This window comes from Cherax quadricarinatus, chromosome 56, assembly GCF_038502225.1.
Source record: "Cherax quadricarinatus isolate ZL_2023a chromosome 56, ASM3850222v1, whole genome shotgun sequence".
In the NCBI taxonomy this organism is placed as follows: domain Eukaryota; kingdom Metazoa; phylum Arthropoda; class Malacostraca; order Decapoda; family Parastacidae; genus Cherax; species Cherax quadricarinatus.
In genome coordinates, this window is record NC_091347.1 from 9,939,947 (window position 1) to 9,953,786 (window position 13,840).

The following is a 13,840-nucleotide window of genomic DNA, read 5'->3' on the forward strand; positions in this document are numbered from 1 at the left end:
CATCGTATGAGGGCGATGAGGGTGGGGAGAGAGGGAGCTGGGGAGGCTGGAAGTGGAAAGAATACGCAAGAACATAAGAACATAAGAAAGAAAGAACACTGCAACAGGCCTACTGGCCAGTGTGGGTCACCATTTACTAATCACTTTTGAGACCATGTGATATAATGGTGATTTTCGACCAGTGAGGAATAAGTCTTAATAAAATTTCTGATAGAATGATTAGAAAGACCTGTCGGTGGGTGGAGAGGGTAGGCAGGTGTGGTGGGTGGAGAGGGTAGGCAGGTGTGGTGGGTGGAGAGGGTAGGCAGGTGTGGTGGGTGGAGAGGGTAGGCAGGTGTGGTGGGTGGAGAGGGAAGGCAGGTGTGGTGGGTGGAGAAGGTTGGCAGGTGTGGTGGGTGGAGAAGGTTGGCAGGTGTGGTGAGTGGAGAAGGTTGGCAGGTGTGGTGGGTGGAGAAGGATGGCAGGTGTGGTGGGTGGAGAGGGTAGGCAGGTGTGGTGGGTGGAGAGGGTAGGCAGATGTGGTGGGTGGAGAGGGAAGGCAGGTGTGGTGGGTGGAGAGGGTAGGCAGGTGTGGTGGGTGTAGACGGAAGGCAGGTGTGGTGGGTGGAGACGATAGGCAGGTGTGGTGGTGGAGAGGGAAGGCAGGTGTGGTGGGTGGAGAGGGTAGGCAGGTGTGGTGGGTGGAGAGGGTAGGCAGGTGTGGTGGGTGGAGAGGGAAGGCAGGTGTGGTGGGTGGAGACGGAAGGCAGGTGTGGTGGGTGGAGACGGAAGGCAGGTGTGGTGGGTGGAGAGGGAAGGCAGGTGTGGTGGGTGGAGAGGGAAGGCAGGTGTGGTGGGTGGAGACGGAAGGCAGGTGTGGTGGGTGGAGACGGAAGGCAGGTGTGGTGGGTGGAGAGGGAAGGCAGGTGTGGTGGGTGGAGAGGGAAGGCAGGTGTGGTGGGTGGAGAGGGAAGGCAGGTGTGGTGGGTGGAGACGGAAGGCAGGTGTGGTGGGTGGAGAGGGAAGGCAGGTGTGGTGGGTGGAGACGGAAGGCAGGTGTGGTGGGTGGAGACGGAAGGCAGGTGTGGTGGGTGGAGAGGGAAGGCAGGTGTGGTGGGTGGAGAGGGAAGGCAGGTGTGGTGGGTGGAGAGGGAAGGCAGGTGTGGTGGGTGGAGACGGAAGGCAGGTGTGGTGGGTGGAGACGGAAGGCAGGTGTGGTGGGTGGAGATGGAAGGCAGGTGTCGTGGGTGGAGAGGGAAGCCAGGTGTGGTGGGTGGAGAGGGAAGGCAGGTGTGGTGGGTGGAGACGGAAGGCAGGTGTGGTGGGTGGAGACGGAAGGCAGGTGTGGTGGGTGGAGACGGAAGGCAAGTGTGGTGGGTGGATAGAGAAGGCAGGTGTGGTGGGTGAATAGAGGAGGCAGGTGTGGTGGGTGGAGAGGGTAGGCAGGTGTGGTGGGTGGAGAGGGTAGGCAGGTGTGGTGGGTGGATAGGGAAGGCAGGTGTGATGGGTGGAGACAGAAGGCAGGTGTGGTGGGTGGAGAGGGAAGGCAGGTGTGGTGGGTGGAGAGGGAAGGCAGGTGTTGTGGGTGGAGAGGGAAGGCAGGTGCGGTGGGTGGAGAGGGTAGGCAGGTGTGGTGGGTGGATAGGGAAGGCAGGTGTGGTGAGTGGATAGGGAAGGCAGGTGTGGTGGGTGGAGAGGGAAGGCAGGTGTGTTGGGTGGAGAGGGAAGGCAGGTGTGGTGGGGGAGAGGGAAGGCAGGTGTGGTGGGTGGATAGGGAAGGCAGGTGTGGTGGGTGGAGAGGGAAGGCAGGTGTGGTGGGTGGAGAGGGAAGGCAGGTGTGGTGGGTGGATAGGGAAGGCAGGTGTGGTGGGTGGAGAGGGTAGGCAGGTGTGGTGGGCTGAGAGCGAAGGCAGGTGTGGTGGGTGGAGAGAGAAGGCAAGTGTTGTGGGTGGAGACGGAAGGCAGGCGTGTTGGGTGGATAAGGAAGGCAGGTGTGGTGGGTGGATAGGGTAGGCAGGTGTGGTGGGTAGAGAGGGTAGGCAGGTGTGGCGGGTGGATAGGGGAGGCAGGTGTTGTGAGTGGAGAGAGAGAGAGAGAGGGGGGGAGAGGGAGAAGGAAGGAGAATGTAATATAAACAAGCCCGGTATACAATACCGTATATCAGTCACTGGTGGTGTCAGACCTTGCTGTTAATGGTAACTAACACACACACACACACACACGCACACACACGCACACGCACACACACACACCCACCCACACACACACACACCCGACGGTGTAGGGAGGCAAAAACGAAGTGCAATAGAGAATGGAAAAAGTACAGAAGGCAGAGAACACACGAAAATAGGGAGATCAGTCGCAGAGACAGGAATGAGTGTGCACAGGTAAGGAGGGAGGCTCAGCGACAGTATGAAAATGACATAGCATCGAGAATTAAGACTGACCCGAAACTGTTGTATAGCCACATCAGGAGGAAGACAACAGTCAAAGACCAGGTGATCAGATTAAGGACAGAAGGTGGAGAACTCACAAGCAATGATCAGGAGGTATGTGAGGAGCTGAACAGGAGATTTAAGGAAGTTTTTACAGTAGAGACAGGAAGGGCTGTGGGAAGACAGCACAGAAGGGAACATCAAGAGGGAATATACCAACAAGTTTTGGATGACATACGAACAACTGAGGAGGAGGTGAAGAAGCTCCTAAGTGACCTTGACACCTCAAAGGCGATGGGACCGGACAACATCTCCCCATGGGTCCTTAGAGAAGGAGCAGAGATGCTGTGCGTGCCTCTAACCACAATCTTCAACACATCCCTTGAACATGTGTCTTACCTAACACACACATCCCTTGAAACTGGGCAACTAGCTGAGAAATGGAAGACAGCTAATGTAGTCCCCATATTTAAGAAAGGAAAGAGAAACGAGGCGCTAAACTACAGACCTGTGTCTCTGACATGTATTGTGTGCAAAGTCATGGAGAAGATTATCAGGAGGAGAGTGGTCGAACACCTGGAAAGGAACAAGATTATAAATGAAAACCAGCATTGGTTCATGGAAGGCAAATCTTGTATCACAAACCTCCTGGAGTTTTATGACAAGGTAACAGAAGTAAGACACGAGAGAGAGGGGTGGGTAGATTGCGTTTTCCTAGACTGCAGGAAGGCCTTTGACACAGTTCCCCACAAGAGATTAGTGCAGAAGCTGGAGAATCAGGCGCATGTAACAGGGAGGGCACTGCAATGGATCAGGGAATACCTGACAGGGAGGCAGCAACGAGTCATGGTACGTGAAGAGGTATCACAGTGGGCGCCTGTGACGAGCGGGGTCCCACAGGGGTCACTTCTAGGACCAGTGCTATTTTTGATATATGTGAACGACATGATGGAAGGAATACACTCTGAAGTGTCCCTATTCGCAGATGATGCGAAGTTGATGAGAAGAATTAAATCGGATGAGGATGAGGCAGGACTGCAAAGAGACCTGGACAGGCTGGACATGTGGTCCAGTAACTGGCTTCTCGAATTCAATCCAGCCAAATGCAAAGTCATGAAGATTGGGGAGGGGCAAAGAAGACCGCAGACAGAGTATAGGCTAGGTGGACAAAGACTACAGACCTCACTCAGGGAGAAAGACCTTGGGGTGACCATAACACCGAGCACATCACCGGAGGCACACATCAACCAAATAACTGCTGCAGCATACGGGCGCCTGGCAAACCTGAGAATTGCGTTCCGATACCTTAATAAGGAATCGTTCAAGACACTATACACTGTGTATGTTAGGTCCATACTGGAGTATGCAGCACCAGTCTGGAACCCACACCTGGTCAAGCACGTCAAGAAGTTAGAGAAAGTACAAAGGTTTGCAACAAGGCTAGTCCCAGAGCTCAGGGGAATGTCGTACGAGGAAAGGTTGAGGGAGATCGGACTGACGACACTGGAGGACAGAAGGGTCAGGGGAGACATGATAACGACATACAAGATACTGCGGGGAATAGACAAGGTGGACAGAGATAGGATGTTCCAGAGAGGGAACACAGGGACAAGGGGTCACAACTGGAAGCTGAAGACTCAGACGAGTCACAGGGACGTTAGGAAGTATTTCTTCAGTCATAGAGTTGTCAGGAAGTGGAATAGCCTAGCAAGTGAAGTAGTGGAGGCAGGAACCATACATAGTTTTAAGAAGAGGTATGATACAGTTCAGGAAGCAGAGAGAGGACCTAGTAGCGATCAGTGAAGAGGCGGGGCCAGGAGCTGAGTCTCGACCCCTGCAACCACAATTAGGTGAGTACAATTAGGTGAGTACACACACACACACACACACACACACACACACACACACACACACACACACACACGTACGCACACACACACACACACACACACACACACACGCGCACGCACACGCACACACACGCACGCACACGCACACACACGCACACACACGCACACGCACACACACACGCAAGCACACACGCACACACACAGAGTAAAAAAAGAAAGACGGGTGGGTAGATTGCATTTTCATGGAATGTAAGAAGGCTTTTGACAGTTGCACACCAGATTAGTGCAAAAGCTGGGGAACCAGGCAGGTATAACAAGACACTGCAGTGGATAAGAGAATACCTGACGTTAAGACATCAGCGAGTCATGGTACGTGACGAGGTGTCAGAGTGGGCACATGTGACAAGGGGGGTTCCACAGGGGTCAGTCCTAGGACTGGTGCTGTTTCTAGTATATATGAACGATGTGACGGAAGGAATAGACCTTGTATGCAGATGCTGTGAAGTTAATGAGGAGAATTCAATCGAAGGAGGACCAGGCAGGACTTCAAAGGGATCTGAATAGGCTGCTGGCCTTGTCCAGAAATTGGTTCCTGGAGAACAACCCCACCAAGTGCAACGTCATGAAGATTGAGGAAGGGCAAAGAATACCGCAGACGGAATACAGTCTAGGGGACCAAAGACTACAAACCTCACTCAAGTAAAAGGATCTTGGGGTGAGTATAATATCGAGCACATCCCCTGAGGCTGCAGCATATGGACACCTAGCAAACCTAAGAACAGCATTCTGACATCTCAATAATAAATCGTTCAGGACCCTGTACACCGTGTACGTTAGGCCCATATTGGAGTATGCAGCACCGATTTCGAACTCACACCTAGCCATGTACGTAAGGAAATTATGGAGAGTTCAAATGTTTGCAACGAAACTAGTCCCGGAGGTAAAAGTCATGTCCTACGAGGAGAGGTTAAGGAAAATCGACCTGACGACACTGGAGGACAAGAAAGATAGGGGGAATATGATAACGACTAATAAAATACTGAGAGGAATCGACAAGTTGGACAGAGATAGAATGTTCCAAAGATGGGACACAACAACGAGGGGTTACAATTAGAGGATGAACACTTAGATAAATCACGGGGATGTTAGTATTTCTTCAGTCACAGAGTTGTCAGGAAGTGGAATGTGTGAGAGTATAGTGATACCAATGCTCTTGTATGGACGTGGAGCATGGGCCGTAAATGTTGCAGAAAGCAGGAGGCTGGAGGCAGTGGAGATGTCGTGTCTGAGGGCAATATGCAGTACGAATATTATGTAGAGAATTCTTAGCTTGGAGATTAGGAAGAGGTGCGGGGTTCCTAAAATCATTATCCAGAGGGCTGAAGAGCGGTTGTCAAAGTGGAACGGACAGTTAGAGAGGATGGAAGAAAATCGGATAACTTAGAAGGCGTATAAATCTGTTTTGGAGGGAAGGCGAGGTAGTGGTCATCCTGGGAAAGGTTGGAGGAGGGTTAGAGGAGGTTTTGTATGCAAGGAGCTGAGACATCCAGCAAGCATGTGTGAGTGTGTTTGATAAAAGAAAGTGGAGGCAAGTGGTTTTTATGACTTGACGTGCTGTTAGAGTGTGAGCAAAGCAACATTTATGAAGGGATTCGTGGAAACCGATTAACCAGACTTGAGTCTTGGAGGTGGGAAGTACAAAGCTTGCAATCTGAAGGAGAGGTGGGGATATTTGCAGTTTTGAACTGTAATATCGGCACCTCTCTGGGAAGACAGTGATGGAGTGAATGATGGTGAAAGCGTTTCTTCTTATTGAGGTCACCCTGTTTTATATTGCTATTATTTTTGTATATAAATAAAACAAAAATATCACATTTTACAGTATTGTTTTCTTATATATTTAGCTACATTGATAGTTAGGACGTACAGCATAAATAACACTTCCTGTGCTGGCAGATGCAAGAGTTGTAACTGGCTACCAGCGCTGCTGAACTGTTGTCATGCTTGGCTTCTGGGGCGTGTGTTAAGCCAGGAGAGACTCTGATCGCGCACCTGTAGCCGCTGCTTCATTCTCTTTCCCTCTGTAGATATCAAGACAACACTTCTCTTCAATCTGCGAGAACGCTGTTCTCCTCTGCTCTCGTCATATACATTCATTTTTTCTGGTAGAGTATGTTTCCGTTAGTGGGCCGGGACATACATCTCGTACTCTGTGCAACTCTGTTTACAAAACCTTATTTAGAATGAGTGATTTTTGACATTTCCTGAGGTTGTGTCGTGAGATACTCTTTCCTTCAAGTCCAAAGTCTGACTCTAGACCAAGCTTGTTCTGAATGGCGTCTAACACACTTTGTCGGCGATTGGAAGTTGCTGAACTCACAGTCAATAATTTGGGAGTTTGTATCTCCTTCCTGGCCTGATGCTCACGGCTGTTTTGTGTATTTTACTGTATGGTGAACTAGTCACTTTACTGCTCAAGAAAGCTGTGCTTATTGCTTCTCTGTCGATCATAAGTTTATCCAGTGACTTGTTGTTTCCTCAGTCACGTTTTAAGTTGAATCTTGAAGAGCACACTACACACACAACATTACTTATTCCAGCACTTTAAAGTGCAATACAGTAAAGTACCAGATAGTGCAGTTTATCATTAGGAGCATAATATTGTATAGTATTTTAACTAAAGTACTAGAAGCACAGTTGAATAATACGTACAGAGATAATGAAAATTCATAATACTTAATAAGTTACTAAAGCTGTGTACCTAGTGTAAGAGCATAATTAATTTTGACTGTAAATATTATGAACCCTAGACACAGTTTTTTCGCTGCATTAAAGTTCTCAACCTTAAATTTGTTATTAATTATTTACCAGGTTTTAATCCCACGTTAACCTAGAAGATATTACAAGATAACCGGGCCAGAATAATGACTAAGTACAACTGTTACCAAAACAGAAACAAGCAAGTAAGATCTTAGAGAGGGATCAATAGGCTGATCTTTTAGCGATTAGCTTTGCTGATGATGATGATAATAATAATAATAATAATAATAATAATAATAATAATAATAATAATAATAATAATAATAATGATAATAATAATAGCATTCTTTGGTACACGTCTAGGCTAATGTCTTATTTATAACCCGGTCTAATAGTACTCCATTCTTTGCGTCATAAAATCTGGTCTTGCAAAGCCTCCTCAGATTATTGAAGACCAGTAAATTTGCTTTTAACAAGCACTGAATCTTAACATTAATCAGTTCTTTTAATTATAGCGCAAACTGTGCATCTGTACTGTTCAGTTTTTTGTGACAGAGATGCAGTAAAAAGTAACGTGATTGGAATTTTTAATAAGTTTGGTTCTCCTTGCCAGAATGAACCACAGGGAATTTGTGAGTCATATATACAGTAGTTATAGTTATTTATGACTAAACCTGTCAGGTGCCTTGAGATATACAGAGGTGTATGTCTCACTGCTGTGTATGTCTGTCTCACTGCTGTGTATGTCTGTCTCACTGCTGTGTATGTCTGTCTCACTGCTGTGTATGTCTGTCTCACTGCTGTGTATGTCTGTCTCACTGCTGTGTCTGTTTCACAGCAGTGAATGTCTCACTGCTGTGTCTGTTTCACAACAGTGAATGTCTCACTGCTGTGTATGTTTCACAACAGTGAATGTCTCACTGCTGTGTATGTTTCACAACAGTGAATGTCTCACTGCTGTGTATGTTTCACAACAGTGAATGTCTCACTGCTGTGTATGTTTCACAACAGTGAATGTCTCACTGCTGTGTATGTTTCACAACAGTGAATGTCTCACTGCTGCGTATGTTTCACAACAGTGAATGTCTCACTGCTGTGTATGTTTCACAACAGTGAATGTCTCACTGCTGTGTATGTTTCACAACAGTGAATGTCTCACTGCTGTGTATGTTTCACAACAGTGAATGTCTCACTGCTGTGTATGTTTCACAACAGTGAATGTCTCACTGCTGTGTATGTTTCACAACAGTGAATGTCTCACTGCTGTGTATGTTTCACAACAGTGAATGTCTCACTGCTGCGTATGTTTCACAACAGTGAATGTCTCACTGCTGTGTATGTTTCACAACAGTGAATGTCTCACTGCTGTGTATGTTTCACAACAGTGAATGTCTCACTGCTGTGTATGTTTCACAACAGTGAATGTCTCACTGCTGCGTATGTTTCACAACAGTGAATGTCTCACTGCTGCGTATGTTTCACAACAGTGAATGTCTCACTGCTGTGTATGTTTCACAACAGTGAATGTCTCACTGCTGTGTATGTTTCACAACAGTGAATGTCTCACTGCTGTGTATGTTTCACAACAGTGAATGTCTCACTGCTGTGTATGTTTCACAACAGTGAATGTCTCACTGCTGCGTATGTTTCACAACAGTGAATGTCTCACTGCTGTGTATGTTTCACAACAGTGAATGTCTCACTGCTGTGTATGTTTCACAGCAGTGAATGTCTCACTGCTGCGTATGTTTCACAACAGTGAATGTCTCACTGCTGCGTATGTTTCACAACAGTGAATGTCTCACTGCTGCGTATGTTTCACAACAGTGAATGTCTCACTGCTGTGTATGTTTCACAACAGTGAATGTCTCACTGCTGTGTCTGTTTCACAACAGTGAATGTCTCACTGCTGTGTATGTTTCACAACAGTGAATGTCTCACTGCTGTGTCTGTTTCACAACAGTGAATGTCTCACTGCTGTGTATGTTTCACAACAGTGAATGTCTCACTGCTGCGTATGTTTCACAGTTAAGCCTCGGTCGTTCTGGTACAAGTCCCTGGTACTGTTCAAATGGACAATATTAGTAACAGTTTCAGAAGACGATAATAAAACATTAACTGTTTCTATTTTAAAGATGGCATTTATCTGCGGAAATATATTACAGTTACTATAACATTAGGTCGTTATTTACCATTATTTATCGTAGTTTTGTGCTCCCGTAATACGCTTTCAAGTGTTCACCTTGGTATTAAGGAAACATTAGATAGCATTAGGAAACACTTAATTTGGCAGGAAATACGTGGCAGTGTTGCTAGTCATATATGGGTAAGTCGTATATATATGGTAATTAAAAAGCCATCACTAGCATAGTACCAGTTCCACTTCTTAGTATTTCTTAAAAGACTTATTGTTGAGTGTGTTGGACTGTTGCCAAGCTCATGCACTGGTGACAAACACACACCCACACACACACAAGCACACGCACACGCGCACGCGCGCGCGCGCGTAATAAGGTGTCAGAGTGGGCGTCTGTGACAAGCGGGGTCCCACAGGGGTCAGTCCTAGGACCTGTGCTGTTTTTGGTACATGTGAACGACATAATGGAAGGAATAGACTCAGAGGTGTCTTTGTTTGCAGATGATGTGAAGTTAATAAGGAGAATCAATTCGGTCGAGGATCAGGCAGGACTACAAAGATACCTGAACAGGCTACAAGCCTGGTCCAGGAACTGGCTCCTTGAATTTTACCCCGCCAAATGCAGTCATGATGATCGGGGAAGGGCAAAAAAAGACCGCAGACAAAGTATAGTCTAGGTGGCCAAAGACTGAAAACCTCACTCTAGGAAAAAGATCTTGGGGTGAGTATAACACCGAGCACATCTCCTGAGGCGCACATCAATCAGATAACTGCTGCAGCAGTTATCTGATTGATGTGTGGCAATAAAAAAAATGGGTTGCCAGAGAGCAAGTTGGAAAACCAGGGGACTGGAAGATGAGTCTGGGAAGGAAGACTGGGTAGCAGAGCTTATGAAAAAGGAACATGAGTGAGGAAGGAAGCTACAAGAGCTTAGCATGAAAATGGAGGAGAGGATAGCTGCTGAGAGCAACAAGTGGGAGATGCAAGTCACAGCAGCAGAGGCTAAGATTCAGAGATTAGAAAAGGAACTGAAAAATCTGAAACTGCCTAAAAAACTAAAGAGCAATGTGGGCATGATATCAGAAACTGCTACCTCAGTCCCAAATAAGGGACTGTAGGGAACAAAGGAGTGAAACTGTATGCGGAGGCCCTATCAGACTATCAAGGAGCCCGAGAAAAAAAGAGGATCACATCAGGAACAATCGAGGGAACTGTAGAAAATGAAAGAGCTAAGTTATATGTAGAGACCCTAACAGACCTCAACAGACCACCCAGGGAAAGCTGAGGAGGGAAAATGACAGACCACTGGGCCCAGGGACAACAGATAGTGAAGAGATTGAAGAAAGGAAAGCTGCAATAGAGGCAACTAAATCGAATCAGGGGATACATAGGGATATGCAGTGGGAGAATGAGAGGGAAAGATCAGTCTTTGTTTATGGGCTCCAGGAAGTTGAATGGAAAACTTACGAAGCAAGAAGACAAAGGGAGAAAAAAGTGATTGAAAGCATCATGAATGCAAAAGGAGAAAATGACATGACCCAGCTGACAAATTTTCTGAGAATAGGGGATATGCCAAAGGAAGACACTGGCCGGTCAGAGTGATTTTCAAGGTAGAAGTGGCTAGAAATAGGATCTTGCAGGAGAAAGCAAGGCTAAGGGACATCTTGGCGTACTGGAAGGTTTATCTCGACCATGACAAAACATAAGAAAGGCAGAAACAGTAAGAGAGGGTACAAAGACGAAAGGAGGGAAGAGAAGTGAAGATGGAGATGGACAGGAGAACCCAGACTCTGGAGAAAGATCAACTACAGCTTCCCTCACAACCACCTACAGAAAGCCCCCAAATAGAACAACCCCAATGCAACCAAACAACCTAACCCAAAACACACATGCCATGCCCAATGCTCCCAGCCACTTCATTACAAACTCCACCTCCACAGCAACCACCCATAGTTTCTCATCAGGCCTCCTGCTTCCCCAACCCCAACGTACCCCCCCCCCCATACCACAGTTTGGAAAAGAAGTTGAAGGTTTGGTATACAAATGCAGATGGAATAACAAATATGAGGAGTGGCATGAAAGAATCAAGGAGACTTACCCAGACATAATAGCACTCGCATAAACGAAACTCACCAAGATAACAGATGCAATCTTTCCACCCAGTTATCAAATCCTGAGGAATGATAGAGGGAGCAGAGGGGGAGGAGGAGTCGCAGTGTTCATTAAAAACCGGTGGGGATTTGAGGAAATGGAAGGAATGGATGGAATGAGTGAAAGGGAAAACATAGGAATAATCCAGTCTGAAGGCCATAAGGTGGTACTTGTAGTAATGTACATCCCACCACAGAACTGCAGGAGGCCAAGAGAGTAATGGTAGACACGCTACCAGAGATGGCCAGAAGAGTTCACATGGGGAGAGCAAAGTTACTAGTTATGGGTGATTTCAATCACAAGGAGATTGACTGGGAAAACCTGGGACCCCATGGGGGTCCTGTAACATGGAGAGCCAAGATGATGGATGTGGTACTGCAAAATCTCACCAGAGAGGTGAGGATGACCTAGCAAGACTGGACCTAGTATTCACCTCGAGTAGTTAGAACATCGAAGATATTACATACGAAAGGCCCCTTGGAGCTAGTGATCATGTGGTTCTGTGCTTTGATTACATAGTTGAGCTACAAGTGGAGAGGGTGCTAGGAACAGTACGGGAAAACCAAACTACAAAAGGGGGGACTACGCAGGCATGAGGAACTTCCTGCAAGGCATTCTGTGGGAGAAAGAATTGGCAAGAAAACGAGTAAAAGAAATGGATTATTGACAACAAGGAGGCAGAGGAGAGGTTTGTTCTCAAGAGAATAAGAGATAATGGGAAGACCTGAACGAGTACTTGGTTCACCCAAAGGTGTAGGGAGGCAAAAACTAAGTGCGCTAGAGAATGGAAAAAGTACAGAAGACAAAGGACCCAGGAAACTAAAGAGATTAGCCGAAGAGCCAGAAACAAATCTGCACAGATAAGAAGGGTGGCTCAGTGACATTACAAAAATGACATAGCATCGAAAGCCAAGTCTGACCCAAAGCTGCTGCATAGCCACACCAGGCGGAAAACAGTCAAGGACCAGGTAATCAGGCTGAGGAAGGAGGGTGGGGGAGTTCACAAGAAACGACCAAGAGGAATGTGAGGAGCTCAAAATGAGATTTAAAGAAGTATTTACAGTGGAGACAGGACTCAAGGAATTCAGAATAGGGAGGTACAAGAACAAGTGTTGGATGAAATATGCATAACCGAGGAGAAGGTGAAGAAGCTGCTATGTGAACTTGATACCTCAAAGGCGGTGGGACCAGACATCTCTTCATGGGTCCTTAGGGAGGGAGCAGAGATGGTGAGTGTGCCACTTATATAAATCTTCAACACATCCATTGAAACTGGGCAACTACTTGAGATATGGAAGATGGGAAATGTAGTCCCAATTTTTAAGAAAGGAAGCAGAAACGAGGCATTAAACTACACACCTGTGTCACTGACGTGTATAGTATGCAAAGTCATGGAAAAGATCAGGAGGACAGTGGTAGAGCACCTAGAAAGACACAATGTTAAAGACGACATCTAGCACAGTTTCAGGGAAGGAAAATCCTGTGTCACAAACCTACTGGAGTTTTATGACAAGGTAACAGAAGTAAAACACGAGAGGGGTGGATAGACTGCATTTACTTGGACTGCAAGGCCTTCGACACAGTTCCTCACAAGAGAATAATGCAAAAGCTAGAGGATCAGGCACACATAACAGGAAAGACACTGTAGTGGTGTCAGAGTGGGCGCCTGTGACGAGCGGGGTTCCACAAGGGTCAGTCCTAGGACCTGTGCTGTTTTTGGTATATGTGAATGACATAACAGAAGGGATAGACTCAGAAGTGCCCCTGTTTGCAGAGGATGTGAAGTTAATAAGGAGAATTAAATCGGTCGAGGATCAGGCAGAACTACAAAGTGACCTGGACAGGCTACAAGCCTGGTCCAGGAACTGGCTCCTTGAATTTAACCCCGCCAATTGCAAAGTCATGAAGATCGGGGAAGGGCAAAGAAGACCGCAGACAGAGTATAGTCTAGGTGGACAAAGACTGCAAACCTCACTCAAGAAAAAAAATCCTGAGGCGAGTATAATACCGAACACATCTCCTGAGGCGCACATCAATCAGGTCTCTTTGTAGTCCTGCCTGATCCTCATCTGATTAAATTCTCCTCATTAACTTCACATCATCTGCGAACAGGAACACTTCTGAGTCTATCCCTTCCATCATGTCATTCACATATGCCAAAAATAGCACTGGTCCTAAAACTGACCCCTGTGGGACCCCGCTCGTCACAGGCGCCCACTGTGATACCTCATCACATACCATGACTCGTTGTTGCCTCTCTGTCAGGTTTTCTCTGATCCATTGCAGGGCCCTTCCTGTTATATGTGCCTTCAACACAGTTGAAGGCTTTCTTGCAGTCCAAGAAAATGCAGAAAACCCGCCCCTCTCTCTCGTGTCTTACATCTGTTACTTTGTCATAAAATTCCAGTAGGTTAGTGACACAAGATTTACCTTCCCTGAATCCTTGCTGGTTGTCGTTAATAAGCTTGTTCCATTCCAGGTGCTCCACCACTCTCCTCCTGATAATCTTCTCCGTGACTTTGCATACT